At 33.0% G+C, this 18,902-nt stretch overlaps 1 long non-coding RNA gene across 23 annotated transcripts; it reads right to left on the reverse strand.

Moving 5' to 3' along the window:
- Window positions 1-839: 839 nt before the first annotated feature.
- Window positions 840-18,252, reverse strand: LOC101248392 (uncharacterized). Of its 23 annotated transcripts, XR_011221388.1 has the most exons (7): window positions 17,899-18,035; window positions 16,858-16,894; window positions 16,057-16,131; window positions 15,654-15,735; window positions 4,678-4,746; window positions 4,269-4,354; window positions 840-1,090 (listed from the first exon to the last, which is right to left on the reverse strand). It is a non-coding gene; the product is annotated as an uncharacterized lncRNA (long non-coding RNA). The 23 variants fall into 23 exon arrangements; XR_003246972.2 differs by lacking the exon at window positions 16,057-16,131 and having other exon boundaries at window positions 4,678-4,740; window positions 17,899-18,090; XR_002027747.3 differs by lacking the exon at window positions 16,057-16,131 and having other exon boundaries at window positions 4,269-4,357; window positions 17,899-18,090.
- Window positions 18,253-18,902: the final 650 nt, after the last annotated feature.

Consider the following 18,902-nt stretch of genomic DNA (forward strand, 5'->3'; position numbering starts at 1 on the left):
CAAGAGGTTTAGATAATTGATAGAAGAGTTTATATTAATAAAAATGATTAAACGTATAATATGGACAATCAGTTGGGGTGAGTATGAATTTTTGTTAGATCCACATTTGTGAGATGCGTTATAATATTCTGGGATTGATTTAAAATAGACCAATAGAAAGATATAATGAAATCAATTTTTTCAACATTATTTTAAACTGTATCGGGTCAAAATATGAATCATATGTGATTTTATAAAACCATATTTTTTGTATACGATTTTATTATATATATGAGAATGTTTTAAATTTGGAACAATCACATTATGCAACATAGTTGGAAAATATTAATAATTATACTTTAAGGGAGCTATTAAAAATAACGCCAAATATGAGCTAATCCATGGCATTTTTTGGCCAAAAGGTAGACGCAAGGATATTTTAGGACCGAAAGGTGATTGTAGAATAATTTTGTATCAATTTAAATACTTGAGGGGTATTTTAGTCCCTTCTCCGATTACTATTTAATCGGGGAAAAAATAGTTTCCAATATTTCTTACTTATTTTTTTTTGTTTTTCCGTTCAATATACTTTATTCTTTTTATTTCTCATTTCTACACAAAACGAACAACAATGAAAAAACTCAAATACTAATAAGCAAATAGATATTTAAGGGGGATCTAAACTCAAATCAGTCATTAACTATAAAAGTAAAAATAAAACAAGGTCATGATGGCACCTACCACAACTCACATGTAGGTAAGACAAATCATATCCGGAAACGGCGAGTAACACACATACCGGAAGAAGCCACAAAAAAGCGAAAAGTAAAAACAAAATAGTGAAATAGACAGCGAAAAAATGAATGAAATAAGTATCTATACAATAGTACAAGATCCATTCATCGAACAAGTGGTTGAAGGTACAAATCTACTAAAAAGAGTACAAGCTACAAAATAACCTATATAAGACGGACTTATCTTGAATACAAAAGACTAGACAAAAACTATATGCAAATGGAGATGAGTAGAACTAAGACGCCATCAGCTCACCCTCCATATCCAAAGTTCACGTTGCAACACCAAAATAAATGTTATCAGCTGGCGCGCAAATCTGCATCAGAAAAATAGAAGTAGAATGTAGCAAGAGTATCAAAACAATGGGTACCTAGTAGGCATCATAGGTCTACTATCTTGGAAGGAAAAAAATATAAAGAAAAGATAGGAAATAGATGGTTGTTGAGAGTCATATATATGGTACTATAGCAGAAAGTCTAACTATAAACCTCAATAATCTAGAAGGAACAAGCGGTAACGTAAAGCGGCTATCGATAACCTAATTGGACCGTATAAGATCAGAAGGTACACTCATGCACAAATTGAAAGCTAAATAACCCAAATGGACCCCTGTAAACCGAACGGCACCTAGGAGAGCTAAAGAAATTCGTAGTTATGACTATGTATAATTTGGAATTTTAATGCTCCACACTGGACTCAAACCGTAGCGACGATACGTCGAAGATACCCCAATGGAACAAAGACATCAAAATTTAAATCTAACTAATAAATGTGGAATACTCTTAAGAACTCCAATATCACAAGGTCAACATTAGGCTAGAAATAAACCATATATCGGTAACGCCTTTGTAGTCACAAGTGACCCACTAAAGCTCAAAACCCATGTTTCGATCTGATGTAACCAAGGAGGTCTAGAATAACAATCAAAAACACATCGGCACATAAAATAGGGAAGTTATGGTTTAAATTTCAGTAAGATCATATTTGACATCGAGCTAAACATTCATACTATTAAACCCAAGTCAGCATTATTAGTCTACAAGAACCTAGAACCTTCTGAAGTAATATTGAAGGATTCTATGGTACAATGGCTCATAAGTAGAAATTTAATGGCAATCACTACCCCACATCTAGGCTAAGGGAAATCATAAGTCACCAAAATCAATACAACTAGACATATAGTTAGAAATGACATAATACTACAATGCAGAAATTGTAGTTATGATTAATTACCCTGAAATTACCGAAAAAGAAGGCTAAGACATGATTTATATCAACTAAACATGAATACATTCTAAGAATCTTCCTAAAACTAGCTAAATAACATGTAAATATTGTTGCTCTCAATTGCACACACAAGTGTACCCGGTCGCAAAAGTAATATAGTGGCTCTTAAAAGAATTAGATCATCGAACCCAAAGGACTTGTCAATTAACTATTTTTACTAAATTATATTAGTCTAATTATTTTTAAGAGTGCCAAAAGAAAGGAATACAGAAATAAAATAATAAAATAACTTGATTTGGAAAATTAAGGGTTGCAGCATGTATTGAATCTCATGTATCATATTATTGGCTTAGAACAACTTTTAGTTTTCAAGTTACTGGTTTATAAAATTAATTGTATAACTCGGGCTGCACACCTCTTTGTCACCTACACTCATTATCCATCTAACTACATCGTTAAGCGGAGATATATAGACTAACCGGTGAGCATTTATTTTTCATCCTATTTCATAACCAAGCAAGTTGTTCGTCCGGTCATCACTCCTATGCAAAAATCACCTCAATCAAATGGGTCGATTGGGCTCTCTATATTTTCTGGTCTATGTAACCTCTCCTCTCCTGATTTTAAGATTAAACAATAAATTATCTCTAGATTGACAGTCAAAAAATACTAAAACAAGAATATAGAAGTAACTTATATTGACAACCAAGAATTAATTGAAAAAGCCTTAAATATTCAACATTTGATTCGTAGCTATAGGCCAAGAAATATGGTATTTAGCTACTAATCTCTAAGAAAACAAGAAGAAAAGAACCCTCAAAGTGTTGACGACTTTCTCTTCCACAGTACCTCCTAATTGATCTCCTCCTCTACATTGATGTTTTTTCTAATAATTATTTCTATGAACTATTTATAGATGTATTAAACCCTAAATAAAATAATTGAATCCAAAGCATATTAGGAATTCAAAACCAAATGGAATTTGATTCTCTTATTTTTTGCATGAATCGAGGGTTTCATTGGTCGTGGCAGCAATGTTTGTATTGAAAGTGAATTTCACTTGCTGTTGCACTTCATATTTATAAAATATTATTATATTCAATTTAATTTATTAAGTTTTTTGCTTGATTTCCTTCTTCAACCTTCCATCTTTAATTCATTTTTGCTCCAAACGTTTTCAAGATTACATCAATTTACTCCTACTTATAAAATAAACTTTTTAGCACAATCCATAAATTTTATTCATAAAAAGGACAGATATAAATAATAAATTTGAGGCAAATAATAATTAAATATATTCATTTTTGACGTCACACCAGTACCCCACACTGAAACTTTTGCTCGTCCTCGAGTAAGCATTAAAACTCATCACAAAAAAATCATACTAGGCTTGTCATCAATTTTGTTAACGCAAACAATTAGGCCATATACCAATTTCAAAACAACAAGTACATTTTTCAATTGTTATGCAAGACATTCAAATAAAAAACAATCTCTAACCTCCTAACCTCAAGAAAAGACTTCGAACTTATCAAATTTAAGCTTGCTCACCTAGTTTCATCAAAGAAAGCTAATAAAATCATAAATCCATCATGAAATAAGTGCCCTCACTAGAAGAATCATTACACACACTCAATTCAAAAGATTGAATACTAAATAAGGAATTCATATCAAGAACAACTCTTACACTCACAAATAAAATTCACATGTATGCACAAAGAACCATAGCCTTGCCCATTTTGTAAATCATGACTAATTAAGCATGCTTGAATAGAATCAACTAGGACTTTAACGGGTTGTATTGTAGGCTAGGGACAAGTAGGAAAACTATATCATAGTGACTTACACTTCCTTACACACTTTGTACTTTTTGACTTCATCACTAATTATTATATTTTCTCTTTATTTTCAACCATTTCTTCAATAATTATTTCACAATTAATTTCCATCATCTCAAGAATATTTCAATTTTTTTAAGTTTTCCTTCATAATAGTAACTCTCAACTCATGTATTTTACATGCTTTAAGGTGCACGATGTCCTTGGAAGGACCAGGACCATCATCAAGGTAACTTTTTTTTTGTTCATCTCTCTCTTTTTTTAATCACATTCATTCAAACAGGGATTTTAAGAACTATGTATTTATCATTGATTACCTTTTTAAGTCAACCATCCCTTTTTCTTTGAATTGTTATTTAGAATAAGTCTATGCTATATTGCACAAAAAAAAGGGATTCAACAAAATATTCAAGGGAAAAATATTGTTACCAACAAAAGGCTGCATGTCACGAATCGAATTCTGAAATCTGGATCGCAACCGGCATCGTTGACCTCCAGGGGTCGCAAACAAGCCTCTTCTTGCATTTGTCACATTCATATGGTTACTTTTAGCGGAAAATTTAAAACATTTAAAGTTATGAAGTATGCATAGACTTCATATAGTTATTTCATGAATTCATCATATACTAAGCACAACATAAATATAACAACCATCTATCATCAGAATCAATTTGAAATAGAATAAGAATACATCATAAATATGTTTGCTAAACACGACCTTATTACAAAAGCTTCGAAATGAAATTATGAGCGAAACGCTAGGGACAACATCCACTAGATTTTTCTAAAACTAAGGCTAGACTAAAACTGTATCATCCTCGAAATCAAGATGACTTACCAAATGGTCAGGAAAAATGCTGATGTACAAACCGTTGCAAGAATTGTCAATCTGTCCCTTAACCTGCATCTTTAAAGTAGTAAATAGTAGGGGTTAGTACACCACTTGTACTAAGTATGGGTGAATGCACACATACACATAAGGCTATGGATGATCAAAGAAAGCTCTTCCTAAACAACATGATATTTCTGGAAAGCCTAGTCACTAGACTTTCCAAAATCGTTAGTTGTGAAATATGGTATGAATATGATGTATTTTAAATGCATTCCAATCACACAACTCATTTTCAACATGATTAAAAGACATAAGTATTATCAACATAATTTTAGAACAACTGGGGTGAAGATTTGAGATTTTTGATCCTCTTAGGCCGAGAGGTCCTCTTTGTACACTTAGACCATTTTTTCAGTCTTTTTCTTCTTGTTATTGTGTAGTTCAATAATTTTATTGGTCCTATGTTTTACTTACAGGTGCAATGATTCATTGTAGTCCCATACTCACAATGAATCGATGTAAGTAATCCAAGGACTAAGGAATGATTTCCCTACCATATGGTGAGTCATTCTTTACACTATATATATTCATTACCTTTCATAAGCAATTCTCTATTGATCATGCCATTGATTTCATTACTTTCATGTTTTATATATTATACATTTCATATACACGAGACTTTGGAATTGTTGGTGTAGCATAAGACATATCAAGTGAGGACCCAGCATATGGAACCTCAACCCGAGGTCCTTCTTTAGCAAACACAGAGTCTGCTTCATTCGTTAATTCGTACTTCACATTGTTCATTTCATTCATTCGTAGGTTGATGTAAACACCAGCTATACCTAAGATGAAGTTTAAGAATCTCATTGGGATCATGAAGTGCAATGACCAAGAATAACCTAATGTCATTACTTGAATCTGATTTCACCTCCTGATTGTCTAGCAAAAACACCTTCGATATCATTCATTTCATTATCTTTCATACTTTGAGGTTGGCCTCATTCTTTCTTTGGGAACTTTAACTTTAACCGACATAGATCATGTGAGCATAATGAAATCCAGTGTCTGCCCCACACCGAAAAATTGACCAAAAAATTGACCCATATCATATATACATGGATCTAACCTAACGAATTCAAGAACAACACCTAGATCATCAAAGAACTCCTAAATCTCAACTCATGTTCAAGAACGAAGCAATTGAAGAACAACATTCAAGAACATTCAAAAATCCTATTTTTTGGGATGAAATCGCATTTAATTAAACATGCTTCACACGTGGGTGAACGAACCCAACGTTATGGAAGACTCACATGATTCTTTAGGGATCACCATTAGCGAAATCCACAAGTTATTCTTGACGAACTTAACAATCTTGGCTCTTTTTTTCTTTCTTCTTCGCTTGCGTTCTTTCTCCAAAACCCTAACCTTTCTCCAAAGGTTAAAAACTGACAAGTTCTGTTTAGACCCTTAATAATATTATCAAAATCTAATTTAATTAATTGGGTAAAAAAAACCAAATTACCCTTTTAATTTCCGGATTGGACATTTTCTTAATCCAACATCCCAACTTCCAAAAGGCATAACATACTCATCCGAAGTCGAAATTTCGTAAACTTGGCAGCTTTGGAAAGATTGTTCCAAGGTCTTTCCAATCATATCCAGAACTACACCAAAATCATCTTGAGCTAGGATTTATGATCATTTGAAGTTGACCAAAAAACTCTCTTTTTCCTAATTTAAGAAAGTTTCCAGATTTTAATTCTTTTCAAAACTGACTATCAACTTCTAAGCTTTTTCCTAGCTATTTCGATTTGTGAGATTTTACAGTCAATATTGGCTTCACGAACAAACTCAACTTCTAAAGTTTCAAGAGTCTATCTGTGATGGTCTTACATACATGACAACACATATTGAAGGAAAAGTTGAGGTCACATGAGAAATAGATCAATTTGACTCATATATTCTTGACTTAGAGGCTCAACTAAACAAAAAGATTGTGGCGTCTGAATCCCAATTGCCAACTAATGTGGATGATGACTAACTAATGGAGAAAAATAGAGGAATTTCAACCATTCAACTACACATTATTCCTTAATATCGATGTTGATAAAGAGTGCAAAACTGAGAATGTTGTAAATAATGTTGCTTTAGAGTTGAGGCAACTGGAATCTCATTCAAAACATTTTTATGTAATATCTAAACTAATGGATGATTGTGTCGATGAGGAACAAGGCCCCTACATTCTAAAGGTTTTTAGTCCATATAGACAAAAGGTCATTCCTCGCCTAAGGGCCAAGAAGTATAAGATGCGACATATATTACTTGGTTCTTTTATCTTTATACCACCGCTCCTTGAGAGGAGTAGAAAAGTTGATGCAATGTTAAGGGTAAAATTCATTAGTTCAAACTTAAAAGAAAAGTGGTGAATTTATTTGTGTCGTGCCGCGACATTAAATTAGGTACTTATTGGGAGGCAACCCAATTTATACTGTAACTTCTTTTTTTAGTGTCATTTTTTGTGTGTTGTTTACAGGTTCGGAGAATTTGGAGTATCCGAAATTTGGATCTAAGGGGCATGTTTGAGCTCAAGTGTGGGATGTGTACGACCATTGATGAAAATAAAGAGAACATGCTACTAGCTAGGCCTAAAGGCCTCAGGGATTTTTTCTAACCCTTGTTTCAAATTTGTTTGATGCTTTGGAGACATAACATTCTCTTAAGTGTGGGGTGGAGGAATAAATTTCTAGTTTTATTGTTTTATTGAGGGGATAATGCACATGTACCCCCCTCAACCTATACCCAAAATCTCAGAGACACACTTATATTATACAAAGGTCCTATTACCCTCCTGAACTTATTTTATTAATAATATTCTACCCCTTTTCGACTTACGTGGCACTATCTTGTGGACCCAACACTGGTTGACTTTTTCTTTCAAACTAGTGTCACTTAGGCCTAAAAAGGGTAGAAAATTACTTATAAAATAAGTTCAGGGGTAATAGGACCTTAGTATAGTATAAGTGTGTCTCTGATTTTTCGGGCATAGGTTGATGATGTACTTGTGCATTTTCCCGTTTATTGAGTTTTGTTCTTTTAGGATGGGTTCCTTGAATTTTGTTTTCGGTTATTTTCCTAAGGATAGTTCCTTTGAACAGAGTGTCTTTCATTTTTTTAGGAATAATTTTTTTTTTGTTTTTTCTAAGAAAAAAGAAAAGACATTTTAAGTGTCGTGGTACTAGCCATTTAGGTCTAACAAAGTGTCTTTTTTTTGTTTGATGCTTTGGGGACATAACATTCTTGTGAATGCTTGATTAAAAAAGAAATTCTTACTCTTCGACACCTAAGCTCATGGTTATGTGTTGTGACTTTGTATATAGCTTATTTTATTATGTAGTTTAATATGATCCTCTCGCTCTTAGAAGTTGAATTGATTCATCTTGATTGATACTTGTGTCATGTGTAGTGAGTTTGTTTATTTAATGAGTTGCATCTTAATGTAGAACTTGCCTACATGTTATTGAAGCAAAAAAAAAAAAAGTGTTGTTTTGTCAAGAAGATGATAATAGGATATGTTTGATTTGTCTGGTAAATTTTAGCCTTTTCAGATATTATATCACTGATTAGCGTTTTCGAGCATTTAGTGTAACATTCCGGAAAATCATATATCTATTGAAGAGCCAGTAAGTCTGTTAGAATACGTATTGGGGGTAAATAGGCATTTCAATGCCCAATATTGAGAAATATCAGGTATATTATAGAAAAATGGCTAAAGGGTGTTAGCCAATTTCTATATATACCCAAATAAAAAAAATATAGTCCAAGCTTGTTTAGAAATGTACCTGCAAAGAAGACCCTAAAATAAAATGAATTGTGATAATTATCTCCAACATATATATTAGGTACTAGGCATCAAAGTGTCAAACCTAATACCATAATACATAACCATTTAAAATTATCATATAGAGTAAGCAGTGCCCAAGGACATAGTGAGGATCCTTGGAACAATAAGTAAACGTTCCAAAAAACCATAAATAATAGTTAGTTAGGAAAGTACAACCAATCCATGTGCAAGCACATATGCAAGACATGTGAAGAAGCACTAAAGGAGGGGACAATCATAACCGAATTTTGATAAGGTAGTTAAGGGGGAAAAAGCGTGCATAAGGGACCACTCCATGTGGGTCCTAACTTCCTAACAAATTTTAGACTCTAACATGCTGCCCCAAATAGCTAACTAACCTAGGAATAACCGAAATGGACCCACTAGTGCACCTGACAACCTAGGACCAAAACGGGTTGACACTAACCTAGTATTAATTAAAGAGACAACCTAGTACCTAACCTAGGATGGTCCAAAAGCTTAGTTATTGTCCTATCAACTAAGGGGTACTTTAGTAATTCCCCTAGGTGACCTAATTAATTTATTTAGCAAATTAATTAATTAATTTAAAAGGGCTAAAACCAAAACAACAAAGGAAATTTTCACATTTTGGCTTAGACAAGAAAGGGACAACCTAGTACCAAACCTAGGATGGTCCAAAGAGTTAGTTAAGGTCCTAACAACTTAGGGATAATTTAGTATGTACCCTAGGCTAACTGAAATTCAAGATTTCGATTGAGAAGAAAAAGACAACCAAGTATTTAACCTAGGATGGTCCAAAGGATTAGTTATGGTTATAACGACTTAAGGGTACTTTTATAATTAACCTAGGTTACTTAATTAAATTAAATTATCCATTTAATTAATTAAATTAAAGGGGTCAAACCAAAATTCTTATACTAACCTAGTATAATTCAAAAAACATCCTAGTACTTAACCTAGGATGGTCCTAAAGGGTTGATTATGGTTCCAATGACTTAGGAGTACGTTAATACTTACCCTAGGTCCCTGAATTAATTAAATTAAGGATTTAATTAATTAATATAAAGTCAAAATTTTGACCTAAACCATAGTCAACACCGAAATTTCAGATTTTAGGTTAAGTCAACATTCTCCTATGTTTAGTCAACTTAGGAGGGTTTTTTTAGTAATTAGTTAATTAATTTATTTAATTAACTTATTAAACCTCAAGTTGAATGATTCAAGATCAGTTCTTAAACCTAAAAATGACGTTAAAACTCATAGACAAAAAGGACGCAAAAACAGTAAGCAACGAACGCAAGAAAAAGGCAGAAAAATTATCAATTTCTCTAGGGCGATTACAAGGTCTCTTCAAGGTTTATTCAAGGTGGTCTTCGTAGATTAAGTTCTACTTGAGGTATGGCTTTCTCTCCTGGAATTCTTTCTGCAAGAGTATTTTCCTTCGAACGATTCACAAGATCTTGAAAACTAGGGTTGTTCCCGTCGATCTCGTCGAACTTTCCTTCCCTAGGATCCTTTTCGATTTCAATGTTGAATAGGTTAGAGATCATGTTGTTGGTATGTGTTGTTGGTTGTTCTTAACAGATATTGTTCTTGAATGATGAGTATCGAATGAATATATGAACTTGTAATTGCTTAATGTTAATCTTATCATGATAATAAGAATCAATAATATGTTAAGTTAAGTCCGTGATGTGTTAAGTGAATATGTGTCCTTGGCTTAATGTCGACTTGTGGTTGTTGTGATGTTATAAAGATGTTAAAGCCATCAAATTTTAATATAATGCTTTCCAATATGTTCTTAAAACGTTACACTAAAATCCATAAAGTAAGAATTGACTCAAAGATATCTATGAAATCATATCTTTAATGAATTGGTTATCTGGCTCCAATAAAGTTGGCTGACTCTATTTGGTCAAAATGAATATATGCTAATGGCTAGGAACTTATGTAAATGATTGAAAGATTGACTAAGGATTCATACATATGGCAATTTAAATAAGAACATACGTAAAAATTGTCTTATGCCAAAAAGAATGAATTTGCTAGTCTAACATCTCAAATCTTGAGCCAATACTAATCATATGTCAATTCTTGTGTAGTAAGAGTATGAAATATATATTAAGCACTTCTAAAGTAATATCAATGAATCCATAACCAAGGGCATGACATTCATTGGGACAACTCCCAACATGCTCCACAAAAATGAACTATGAACTCATGAAACTCATTTAATGAAGTGCTCATCGTCCATAAACGATTATATGAATCTACTACACTAAAGTAAGTAACGTGAGTTGTAACATAATTAAAGGGGTCTAAAGTAAGTAATTGACCAGAATGGGGTGTTAAAGGAAGTGAGACAACTCTCACTTACACCTAAGCTACTATGTTAAAAGAATACTCACGTATGAAGGTGTTAGAATGTATGAGTCAGTCTCAATAACGCCAAAGGATGATATGTAAGGAAAATTCACATTTCATCAATGTAAAGTAAGGATGACCAGTCGTCAATAGAGGAAGTAAATCTCAATCTAGAAGCAAGCCTCCATAATGCTTGAGTCAACACTAAAAGATAAAGAAGAAATGAACATTCACGTAATGAGGTGAGTAATTATGTTAATATATTATGCCAATGAAAATGGTGACAACATGATAAGAGGCTAAGATGAATCGTGAGACAAGTCTCAACAAAGCCTAAGTAAAGGTCACTAAAAGTACACACCTAAGAGAGTGTTGAATATGAAGAGCCAATCCTCAATCATACTATATATGTAAGTGTAAGGACAATTCACACTTAATACTAATAATGAGATGAGAAATCATTTAATGAGCAATGATGTACTTATACTAGAAGTCAGCTTCCATGATGTATGAGTTGAATATAAATGGGACTTTATATGAGCGGTGATGCCTTCCTTCGGGAAGGGCGGAGGTTCACATAACTCTCATAAGAACATATTGGACAGCATTATATTAACATTTGATGGCTTTAACATCTTCATGACATCAAGTCAACATTCAGCCAAAAACACATATTAATACATCATGGACTTAACTTAACATATTATCGATCCTTAATTATCATGATAAGATAACTTTACGCAATTACAAGTTCATAAATTCATTTGATATTCATCATTCAAGAACAATACATGTTAAGAACAGTCAACACCACATACCAACAACATGATCTCTCACCTATTCAACATTGAAATCGAAAAGGATACTATGGAAGGGAAGTTCAACGGGAACAACCCTAGTTTTCAAAATCTTATGAATCGTTCGAAGGAAAATACTCTTGGAGAAAGAATTCCAAGAGATAAACCCATATCTTAAGTAGAACTTAATCTACGAAGACCATCTTGAACAAAAACTTGGAGAAACCTTGAAATCTCCTAGGAGAATCAATGGAATTTTATGTTTTTCTTTCCATCGCTTGCTTACTATTTTGCGTCCTTTTTTTTTCTATGTGTTTGAACGTGATTTTAAGGTTAAAGAACAGATCTTGAATTATTCAACTTAGGTTTAATAAGTTAATTTAATAAACAAATTAACCAATTACCAAAACGTCCCTCCTAAGTTGACTAAACATTGGAGAACATAACACTTAGTCAAATCTAGAAATTGGTGTTGACTATGCGTTTGGTCAACATTTTGACTTTATATTAATCAATTAAATCCTTAATTTAATTAATTTAGGTACCTAGGGTAAGTACTAAAGTACCCTCAAGGCATTGGAACCAAAATTAACCCTTTTGGACCATCCTAGGTTAAGTACTAGGATGTTTCGTGAGTTGTACTAGGTTAGTGTAAGAATTTTGTTTTGATCATTTAAACTAATTAATTAACTTGTTAATTTACTTAATTAGGTGACCTAAGGTAATTACGAAAGTACCCTTAAGTCATTAGGACCATAACCAATCCTTTGAACCATCCTAGGATAAATACTAGGTTGTCTTTTTCTTGTTTTAACCGAAATTTGGAAATTGTTTTGTGATTTCGGTTTTGCCCCTTTAAATTAATTTATTAAGTTGTTAAATTAATCAATTAAGTAGCCTAAGCAAATTACTAAAGTATCACTAAGTTTTTAAGACCTTAACTAACTCTTTGGACAATCTTAGGTTAGATAATAGGTTGTCCCTTTCTTGTCTTAATCGGAATCTGAAATTTTCCTTTTTAGTTTCGATTTTAGCCCTTTATATTAATTAATTAATTTCTAAATTAATTAATTAACCAATACGAAATACTAAAGTACCCCTAAATTTTTAGGACCATAACTAATCTTTTGGACCAACCTTAGTTATGTACTAGGTTGTATCTTTAACTAGTACTAGGCTAGTGTCAACCCGATTTTGGTCCAAGGTTGTCGAGTGCACTAATTAGTTTATTTCGTTTGGTCCAAGGTTAGTTAGCTATTTAGGTCAGTAGGTTAGAGTCCATAATTAGTTAGGAAGTTAGGCCCCACATGGAGGGGTCCCTTGTGCACGTTTTCCCCCCTAACATCCCTAACCGAATTCGGTTAGGGTGGTCCCCTCAACCACTTCTTCATATGTCTTGCACATGTGTTTGCACATTGGTTGGTTGTACTTCCCTAACTAACTATTATTTATGGTTCATTTGGAAATGTTTACTTATTGTCCCAAGGACCCTTAGTATGTCCTTGGGTACTGTTTAATTTACATGATCATTTTAAATGATCATGTGCTATGGTACTAGGCTTGACACTTGAATGCCTACTACTTTGTGTGTAACTATTCTAAACGGATTTTTCTTTTAGCTTACAGTCTTCATTGCAGGCACATTTATTGAACATCAATCTTGTATTGGGGTGTGATAACCCAAAAAGTATATTTCTAATATGTATAAGCAAAATTGGCTAATATCCCTTAGCCAATTTTTTATACTAATGCCCACTATTCTCAATATTGGGCATTGGTGTGTCTATGTACCCCTAATAGGTTATCCTAAGGGCATACTGGACTCTTCATTAGACATGATTTTCCGGAATGTTACAAAACTCCACATGGCATAGGGTGAAATACCATAAAACATTAGAGCAAAAAATGCTTTAAACTAGTATCTTCGAGTTGTCATTGGCTACAAAAAATAAAATGACCATCTTATTATCCCCTAGTAATCAAATGTAGAATATTCAAGAATTAGTGGTGAAAATGAGCTCACTAATAATCCATGTTTCTCTATTAAATGATAGTAGACTATTTAGACCAGGAAAAGGATTGTATCGCGAATTAAGAAGAATCCTCATCTCATGTAATAAGTAGTCAACAAAAATCTTTTACAATCTCACCAAAGGGGATTGGCAAACTAACAAAGGGTCCTTTTAAACTCTCAAATCTGTCCAGACATCTGTCAAAGAGAATGGATTCTCAATCTGTACAGGAACATATCAAAAGGAATTGCATGTTCATTTGCAAGACATCTCTACATCTCTTGATCGAGAAGACATCAAGGTTTAGTAGTTATAATTGTTAATTATTAATTAAATTTTGGCAGGGTAGCTTTAATCGTGACATATATCCAACACTTATATACATGATGACTACTACTGGGAAGGCACATAGTCAAATAGCAGCCCTTGGGCTATACTAAGGACATTATACTTAAGTCTAAAAATTTATTGGCATTTCTAAAGAACATGTTCAGTTTCCCACTCATTAATATGAAGATAAACTAACAACCTTTTATCCTAACCAAGAGGAGCTGCATAATTCTTACCTTTTTTGGTGAAGTTAAAACTGATAAAACTACAAAAAGATTGACCTTTCAACTAAAAGTTAGGACCAATGTTAAATCCATTTCTAAATACTTTATGTTAGTTTTGCCAATGGAGATCTTGCAGTAGTTAAACCTGGTAAAACAAGATGTTATTTGTTATCTGCTTCGAATAGATAATACCAGAAAGACTTGTGGTGCTTCAAGCACGTTGATTAGGTTGTTTTCTTAAGATAGTAATGAAGTGTGAGTATTTCATTAACCACCCTATAGGCTTATTATGATTGATAATATAATAACACATTAGAAGCCTATGTACTAACTACTAAGGTAGTAATCATAGCAGATGGGATAAAAAGGAAAAGAAGAGAAACCAGATTATATAATTACACACCTAGAAGAAAGATATAAGGAGGGATAGAAGAAGAGAACACATCCATATAGAGACACAATCGACACAATAGCAAAACACAAGCCCATTGATAGAATTTTAGCTATTTCCTTAAGCTGTGATTTGTTTCCTTTGGCTCTATGTTAGTTGTCGTCCTAACTATGACCATATTGAGAAACTTAACAGCAATATAATAAGAACTTCCCACGTAGCTCATGTGCTTGAAGTCCTTAAGCTCTATTTTTATCTTCTATGGAAATGGGGCTACAAATTGTTCTATGGAGCTATAGAGAAAAACTTATAATCTTTGTTTTCCCTATTAACTTATAGAAAGTTACCAAGTAGAACATGAAAATGGAGTCACTTTAAGCTTGATTTCGTATGTAGTTGGGAGACAATTAATTGCTAAAAGTATAGCTGCTACAGGTAATTTTCTAACGTTCTTCAACTACAAATTTCACTTCGGAATTCTAAGGTAGCAAATAATTGTTGAAAGTAGAGGTTCTAAAGCTCGTGCATTAAACAATAAATAATTTGAATTCCTCGACTGTATGTTTCAAAGAAAATGAAGTAGCAACCCGACTATCAACCTATCCATGGGAATTGAAAGTTCGATTTCAAGACAGATTTGCACAGAACATAGGCAATGGAATAGTAGTGCTCAAACCAGTGTTCGTTACAGCTCTTTCTCAAGCTTTACTCGATGTATTAGGGGAAGAACTAATTGCTCAAGTATTAGCTGATCCATATAATTGTTCAGACTTTAAGATTTATGGAATATCTATCAGTGTGAACTATACTCTCCTAATAGTTTTTTTTTATCTTGAAATTTTGTAGCTCATCACAATTCATTAACACAAAGTAAAAGAATTCACCAAATCAAGGAAGTAAGAAGTGCAAAATAAGAAATTTGATTTATCGACCCACAAAACATTATGAAGCAAGAAAAATCAAAAAGTAGAGTTACAGGATAAAGATGAGTAGTACCGTGACTTGAAGTAATTTCAGCACTATTAGGTATTCTTGATGACTGTGGTACTTGTTCTTGGCCATTGTTGGTGTTGAGAAGCTGAAATATATAAACAAGTTAGGTAAGAATTGCTGAAAGTAGAAGAGCTACTGTTCGCGCATTAAACAGTCAATAGTAAGAGCTCCTCGACTATATGATTTACAATTAAATTAACTAAATTGTATTTCATGTATATTCTCCAACAAAATCAGTAGATTATACAACCACACACCTTGTAAAAGCCAAAATTAAGAAGCACTTGGAAATTTCTTAATATCTTTTAGTAATGTAAGAAAACGAGTCATTCTTGTTTCTAAGTTATGTAGAATGAAGAAAGATCCGAAAATCATTAAATGCAAGAAAAAATATGTGATTAAGCACCTGAACGATGCTCAGAAATCATAAACTCAAGTAACATAATACTCCTGTTGGCGTTATATCTCTGTATTGTTCTATCTGAAACATCGAGACATGATGCTTAGGAACTCAGGTTAGCGACTTGAGTAATACAATCTTTTTAGTGGCTTAATATCAAGCATTTAAGTCATGATAAAGTTAGAAAAAATTCAACAGATCTATGAGGTCTTTGGCTTATCCAGATGGATAGATTCCTAATATGCAGACTATTAAGTATGTGCAGGTCCATATGAAACTGATATGTAGTGATTTCTAAGTGTATGTCGATCCTACTTTATTGTCGAAATTCTCAATAACTCATGTAGTATAAAAACATATGACCCTTGATAGTCAAACCAATGACTAGAGCTCTGAAGTTGTATGTTTCACATTGATATTAATAATCTGAGAAGGTGAGAAGGAATTGTAGCACGAGATGAAAAGAAATTGCAAGATGAATAACTTGTCCAAAGAAATCTTTCCAGTAACCTATCCAAAGGAATTGCAAGATCAAACAAGTTTGGAGAGAACAGAGGCGTGAACCAGTAGCGTTGAAACCACCAATCATTACAACTCTAGCTCGAGCTTTAGTAAATATAACTAGGCCGCAACTAATTGCTGAAAATAGATTTGCTATAGGTGACTATATAGATGACTGGACTGTTTTGCTGAGGAAAAATATTGGATAACCAATAAATAAGAGTAAGAGTAAAAAGATTGGATAACCATTAAATAGTCGATCAATAAAAATCTGTTACCATCTCAAGAAATAAAATTACAACTCACTTAGTATCCTTTTTAATTAAGAAATTTGTCCAGCCATCTGTCAAAGAGAATGAACTCACAATCATTCCAACAAATGTCAATAGAAATTGCAAGTTGAAAATCCAGACAGAGTTGCAGAGAACAACGACATCGAACATCAGTAATAGAACCAATCATCGTTATAGCTCTTGCTCAAGTTTTAGTCAATGTAACTGGACAACAACTAATTGATCTAGTTTTAGGTGTTGCCCTGTTATATAATAAAATAATAAGCTTTATAATGGTCATACTCTTCAGACACATTTGTTATTGAATTTGAGATTTCAATCTCCTAAATCTCATACATGGAGGGAAAATAACCAAATATGATCAAAGCATCTACAAACTCAGTTATTGTCATAAATACAACTGGAATTGTCAAATACCAAGGTAATAATAATATATCATTACCTACGGTCATAACCTGTAGATCATTGACCATTAAGTTATATTAGAGGCGGAAATGATTCAAACAAAACAAAGAAATTGAATAATTCACACCCCTCCCTCAAAAATACGACTCAGATTGCTGAATTTTCAGCAACTTATAATCACGATTTCAGGTAACTAGCATTAGCGTCGTTAACAGAGAGAGCTAATTGAGAGGGTTCTTATTGATAGATAGCAGAACATCGAAGCTACAGAGAGGGCTGCGTTTGAAGATAGGAGATTATAAATAATCGCTAAAGTTAAAATTTATGTTAGAAAAGATGTAGTCAAAACAAAACAATAGTTCTCTTGTAGTGATTCTCATACTCAATGGAATTTCTGAATCATCATGAATTACAAATATAAAACAGCCGCCTTATACAACAGTAAAATCAAAGAGCTTCATAAAAACAATAAGGAAAACAGAAGAATAGATTTAATAAGTTGCAATAAAATTAATAGAATCAAGAGATCACCATCACAGCTTTGCAAACCGACACTAATAAACATGATAATACAAAATATAGAGTGCTAAAATCTGAAACGAGATCAATCGAGAAACAACAATACACAGAAAAAGAATCAGATACAGACCTATAGAGACAGAACCAGGAGAGGCAACATTTATCGCCCAAATTTTGGAGAAGAACATTCTACATTCCGGAATACTGTGAAATGAAGTTAATTTTTAACCTTCATTACTAATTTCACTAAATTTACCCCCATTTGACTGATTGACTCAAATTGACCCGAATTTTTTTTAAAAAAAAAATCTTATTTTAACCCAATAAGCCAACCCCATTTAAAAGAACCCGACCCATTCTCCCAAATCTCCTATATTCTCATCTACCCATTCTCACAAAATTCCTTCGTACTCTCCATCATAAGGTAAGCCTAAGAACAAATTAATGAGTTAGAAAAAAAGACAACCTAGTTTCATAAGGCAAAAGCATATAGGATTGTTCTTTTCTCTTAAGACAAAAGCAAAATATGTATGTTTTCAATAAAGCTAACTGTAAAGAGCTCATATTTTTGTTCAACACCCAAATAGATAAATGTTGTATGAGAACTATGATAGAATATAAGCTTGGATATTTAAATGGAAAATATTTGTATAGCATGAATATATCAGCTGAAGCATAAACACAGTTGGCGTAAGATTCATGTTTCCGCTGCACCGTTCTCCCCTCCTCTTTGTCGTTCTTCTACATGCCCCTTGCTTCTTTTCCCCCTTTACTGCCCTCACCCTCTGTGTTTCCTCATTAGTCATCACTGCAACCCCTCCCGACTGTTACTCCTGTTCCAGGCTTCAACTCATCAATTTGTTTTTAGGCAAGCTTTTGACGGAGAGAATAAAGATATTTGGGAGAATGGGTAGATGGGAATATAGGAGATTTGGGAGAATGGGTCGGGTTATTTTAAATGGGGTCGGTTTATTGAGTTATAATAAGAAATTGGGTTTTTTATAAAGAAATCGGGTTAATTTGGGTCAATTCGTCTAATGGGTAAATTTGGTGAAATTAGTTACGAGAGGGATAAAATTAAATTTATTTTAACGACGAGGGTAAATTTAAACAATAAATCAAATTTGGGGGTAT

Source organism: Solanum lycopersicum, chromosome 5 (assembly GCF_036512215.1).
Source record: "Solanum lycopersicum chromosome 5, SLM_r2.1".
In the NCBI taxonomy this organism is placed as follows: Eukaryota; Viridiplantae; Streptophyta; class Magnoliopsida; order Solanales; family Solanaceae; genus Solanum; species Solanum lycopersicum.